Raw genomic sequence first — 6105 nt, 5'->3', positions numbered from 1 at the left:
CATACATAATGAGCCAACATGCAACACCCTTTAATATTGCTGGTTTTCAGAAAAGGCTTCCCTCGCCTCTCTCCTGTGCACATCTGCCTCGTTCCTTGCAGGATGTGAGATAACTCATAACGTTGTTATATGTTCGCTTGCAAGCCGGGGAGGAGGCCGATGTGTGCATTTGATTTTTGTTAGACAGAAGCCTTTCTTGAAACCAGCAGCTTTGCATTTTCCCTGCGTTTGTGCTAATACATTTTTGTGCACGAACACAGTAACACTTTAAAGCCGCCAGTTTCAGGAAAGTCTTCTCTCCCCTCTTGGACTAACAAAAAGCTTTGTGTGGAAGCCGCGCCCCTGAGCTCACATTTCGGGTGGGCGGAAGCCTGTTTAGTTCACTGGTGTTACGCACCTGGTGCATCCTTCCCTCTGCCTCCCCCACCTTTCCAATGGGACGTCATGGTGCAAGTAAGCAGTGGTCAGCAGTGTCGACTTTTTCCCTGTAATACTTTGCCCATTTTTGGTCAAGACAGAAGGGGGCTTTCAATTGTCCACTTGGAATGGTTGTCTCCCTCACCTCTCAAGGGCCCGCTTGAGCACAGCTTAAGCCCATCCTGCAATCACACAGGGCCATACGGCTCCAAGCCTACATATTACCGCTCACGTGAAAGCTATATATTTTACTACACACTACCACACTCTTTTATGTTATAGTTTTCGTATACTGCACACAGTTGCCACTTGCGTGGTTTCTTGGCGCACTCGCAGATCTGTAAAGCAAGGGCGGAGGCGGAGTAAGTTAGGAGGACCGAGCGGTAGCAAGAGCTGTGATGTGCTGTTGGCAGCTTCAGTTCGGTTGACATTGCTCGCTGGGCGTAGGTGTGTTTTTCGGTTGGTAGCTGAAGTGCTGTTGGGCGAGGCTATGTGTAGTTTGTTTAGTTGTCGAGGTATAGTGAAGTGCGTGTGGTTTGTTGTGCTGTAGTGGTATGGTTGTGTTTAGTTCATAATTTGAGAGATGTATGCAGAAAGGTGAGTTTTTAGTAGGGTTGGTTAGTGGTCATCCCCTTTACTACCCCCTCTGTTATGACTAACTGTGACCCATATCCCTTCCCCTGTCTTACATTCTGGTGTGCTGCAATTGCCACCCTTACAGTGTATGCAGAAGTGTGGGTTCCCAGCAGGGTTATTCAGTGTCAGCACCCCTTCCACCCCCAGTGTTCTGGCCAGGTGACACCCATGTCCTCTCCCCCTTTAGCACACCCTGGTGAGCATTTCCACCACCCCCACTGTAACGGTTTATTGGGAAGCCACCCTCCACACGGAGTTCCTTCCCTTCCCAAGCTAAGTATCACACAATAAACAGTTAATGTCGGTTCTTTTTATTCAGTCCTATCTCCAATTCATCGAATACCCCTTGGATCCCTCCCCCTGAGCTACCAAGGAGCCAAGAACCAGAACAGTGTGCAGGAAACATATTTGTATTTATTTGAATTAGAAGTAATAGACATCACACTAAACTACACACGCCACCTTCTTTGTAGCTCACCATTAACATCTTTTTACACAAATCAATTATACAAATTAGATTAAAAAAAAACACAAATCACAATACTTGATCTCAATTTCAATGAAAAAAATAATTAGCGGTGGTCAGTGAACACAATTTACAAATGTAGTGCTGTGCAATTTCGATTTTCCTGCACACTAAAAAGGCTAGAAGTTTGGTTTTTCAGATTTGGACAAATGCATATGGCAATTATGATTTCACCCACACTTTTGGATTAAAATAAATGCAGGGTGATTTAGCAGTTTGTTTTTTGACCCCCCTACTTTGGTCTGGCTTGGGGGAAGTCAGACAGAAAAATTATGGTGATTGAAAAATTTGGATTTCAGACCCCCTCCAGTTAAAGGCCTATGTTGGGGAAGCTGGATAGCAAAAAGTGTGATGGTTTGCAAATTATGAATTATCAGTCGCCTCCCACCCCCCACTTAAAGGCCTGTGTTTAGGGGAAAGTTGGACAAAAAAGATTGGACTAGTTAAGAACAAAGACACCCCGCTTCCTTAAGGAAGTCGGGGTCAACAGGACAAAAAGGATTACCCAATTAAATTATAGGCTATAGTTTTTCAGCGCACACTGGGAAGTGAGCTTTGTTAATTTTGAATTTTAACAAAAAAAATCACCCCGTAGTGTTCTGCCAAAGAGAATTAATTATTATTTGTAGTTAAATATTCTAAGAATCTACATAGTTTTGTTCCCCCACCCCCACCCTCAATTAAGGGAAATAATTTAAAGCCAGCAGATTCCCCCACCTTTTGGTTGCAAAGGGTTCACTTCTGCTTACATAGAACACCTCTGTTTAAAATAGTTGCATGTCAGTGTCCTTTGGAAGGATAAAGCAGGAATTGGGTCACTCCTCTCCCCAAGATGGTCCCCAGCTCTCCATCATAGGGTCAAGTCAGTTTTTTTGGCCTCCCCAACAACATACAGCTCCAATAGATAGCTCCACCAAAATGCCATTTCTGCAATCTCTTCTGGTGTTTCCTTGTTGCTGTTAGATAGTGAGTGTTAGCAGCTCTCTTGATGGTCATTTTAGCAGCTCTCATCAATGGTAATTTTTCAGCAGCTCTTTCCCCTACTCATAGAGCATTCTACCTTATATAGCAGCAATGGCACACTCTTGGGGGAGTACCCTGCAAGAGTTCTCGCAACTAGGATTGGTAATGACAGGTAAGCCTTTTTCACATGACCTTCCACTTGGGGCCTTTCATTACACCCCACACCACGGGTCCCTCCAGGGGCTAGGGGAGTTCCCTGTGCCCTGCGGTCCATCCTTTTCAGAGATCGGGACACCTCTCTCTCCCCTGTTTCTGTCTTAGGTCCTCTATCAGTGGTCCAATTAAGTCAGGCACATCTCCTCCCCTGTTTCCCCTTTGACCCTCAATGGGGAAGGGTAGACCCTACCACCCATCCCATTCAGATGCCTCTCTTCTTCCCTGCACTGTACTTTGGTCCGGTATACTCCCCACTCCTTCTTTGTGTGTTCATTTCATGGTACTTGGGTGTTGTTCAGACGTTTTCATCCCGTTCGGAGCTGAAGAGCCAGGTTTTTATACGTTTACTGAATTTTAGACGGTCCTTCATGATTTGTATTTCTCTAGGGAGGGAGTTCTAAACATTTACGGTTAAGCAGGAGAATGCTGATCCACCAAGTTTTTTCCTCGTCTATGGTTTAGGTTCCAAGCGGATGTCGTCGCAGGATCTGTGTGTTCTAGTCAGCTCTGAGGTTGTGATTTTCTTTTGTATGAATTTTGCTCCTAGGCTGTGGATTGCTGTGTGTGTTATGCACATTGCTGCGAAGGTTATTCGTTTTTTGACTGGGAGCCAATGTAGCATCTTTACTGCTGGAGTGATGTGGTCCCTTCATAAGAGTTTGAGGAGAAGTCTGGCAGCTGCATTCTGCATTCATTGCAGTTTCCTCAATAAGTAGTCTGGCATTCCGTATGGGCTGTTGGCATAGTCTATCCTGGATACGATGAGGGAGATGGTGACCAGTGTTTTGTGTGCCGAAGGACAGGAATGGTAGAATCTTTTTTATTGTGCATAGAAGAAGCATTTGTTGATTATCACGTTTAGTAGTGATTCTAGGGTTAAATCATTGTCCATTAGGATTCCAAGGTTTTGGCAACTTTGGATTGTGTGGGCGGTGTTCCCAGTTCTGTGGGCCATGGGATGTACCGGTTGCTTCCTTGGTTGTTAGATGTGATCATGATTGCCGTCTTGCCTGGGTTGATTTTGAGGTTGTTAGTGTTCATCCATTGGTAGAGTTCTTTGAGACAGTCTATTAGCTTTGTGTTCTCTTGTTCATCATTGATTTTGTAGATGATTTGGGTACAATCTGCGTAGTTGTAGCAAGTGAAACACGTGTTTTTTGATGAGGTTGATTAGTGACATCAAGTAGATGTTGAAGAGGAGCAGGGATAATGAGGATCCTTCTGGAACTACACAGGTGGTGTCCAGCGGTGCAGATTTGAATGGTTTTATCCATAATGTTTCTGTTCTCTGAGACAAGAAAGATTTAATCCTGAACAGTGCAGCTTCAGTGATGCAGACATCCATGCTACCATAAACATTCCCCTTACCACGCTCCTATCAAAATGTTTTTGCATCATATAATTAATCTGCATCTATTTGTTAACCCTGTTTCTATATTGACTTCTATGTCTTTCTCTCAATCTCATCAATTTCTTACTACCAACAGACTTTTCCCTCGACGCAACCTGGCGGGGTCAAAATACGTCAACAGCAAGACAAAGCTAGGCACAGTAAATCCTGTGCGGTACGGTGGTGATGGGTGCATTATCAATATATTTACCATAACATAACAAAGCATGGTGGTGTTTGCTCATACAAAGAGGAATTACTATTTCTTTATGATGGTGTTTTATAATCCAATCAAAATGGCAAGACCACGTGTACGGCACCAAATATCTTCATGTTTAACTATTATTTTTCTGTTTTTCATGTCCATATATATTTTAACCTAGCTAGAATACAGGATCTACGTGATTTGCTAGAGAATATTCCTTTAAATTCCTTTTTTGTGTTATATTGAATTTTACTGTAGTTGTCATTTATATAGCGCCTTTTACCATTGTTATTGTGTGAATACGCTGGTAGTGGGAACATCCGCAGGGACAGGAGACCAGAGGGTTGGAGGTCAGAGTAGGATTAGAATGCATGTGTGCATTTAACCAAATAAGGTCTAGCTGGGCTGGCTAGGCTCTGGTAGATAGCAACCCACGAGGTAAGGCATGTGGATGGGTGCTGGGAGGAGTCAGGAGATAGCGTGAGTGCTAGAGACTCGCTGTGTATCCAGCAGCCCCAAATTCATCGTAGGTCTTCACTGCATACTGATGTCAGGGGTGTTGAGGCGTAGTCTGGTGTAAGTAGGCTTAAAACATTAGCTAGCTTGAATTTTGCCATAGGGTTTAGGTGCATTCTACTGTGAGTGGATGGATAGCTGTGCCTGCGGCAGATGTACTCCAAAGTGGTGCATTTATACGTACCAAGAGCACAGATGGGGCTTATCTTTGATGTTGCTGTGTAGTCAGAAAGTCTGTGGAAAAAGACCAGCAACCCTCATAGATTCTTCTAGGCACTATGGGGAGGGGGGCTACCCTCAATTTTTCTAAGCGCAATAGACTGGCGGACCTAGAAAATCTACCAGGTGGTTACCATAGGATATATGATTTTTTAAAAAAAATGTATTTTGTTGGCATTTGTACAAATACATATGCTTGGATAGTCAACAAATAATAACATAACAAACAAACAATTAACCAACACAGTCTTCGTAGTGCAATATAGTGTTCTTGACAATGTAGGTGAGGAGGGGGGCCGTATCCAGCATTTCAAAAGTCACGGTGGGTTGAGTTTCAGGGGTTGTCATTCCTGGGATAATTCTCAGTCAAATCGCTGATAGGGGTGTGTTCTCATGGGGGTTTATAGTCTGCGGCGTACTATAAACCGTGCAGCAGGGCCTTCCATGCTTCTAGGGTGTTGTTGGCATTATCGCCGCCTGAGTTGGTTCCATCTTGCCAGGCTCTGGTCTCAGCTTCTGTCCATCTTTCCAGGTCTTTAAGCCATCGTTCATGTCTCGGGCCCCCTGGTGATTTCCATTCCATCGCTATGGAACTTTTTGCAAGAATGCAGGCTAAGTCCATTAGTTTGACCAGGTGCTTGTATTTGCTCAGTCTGGGATGAGCTCCCAATAAGCATTCCTTTGGGTGCCATTCATATCTTGTTAGCCCCGCATTTGTGCAGGTGCTTTTCACCATGGACCAGAATTTCGCCATTTTGATGCAAGTCCACAACATGTGAACATGTCCGCATTGTCATTTCCGCACCAGGGGCACTCCGGAGATGCTTCATTATTGAAGGTGGCAACTCTTAGTGGGGTCATGCATGTTCTATATAAAACGTTTAGTTGGACTTGTTTGAATCTAGTGTTTCTTGACACCTCTTTGGGGTATAGCAGTATTCGCTCCCATTCACTATCGGATAGTGTGATTTCCTATCGGCTTCCCATTTTTGCCTCAGCGATGCGCTTTTCGGATTG

Source organism: Ambystoma mexicanum, chromosome 10, assembly GCF_040938575.1.
Source record: "Ambystoma mexicanum isolate Mex_15411 chromosome 10, UKY_AmexF1_1, whole genome shotgun sequence".
NCBI lineage: Eukaryota > Metazoa > Chordata > Amphibia > Caudata > Ambystomatidae > Ambystoma > Ambystoma mexicanum.
Note: the sequence above shows the minus strand (reverse complement) of the source record.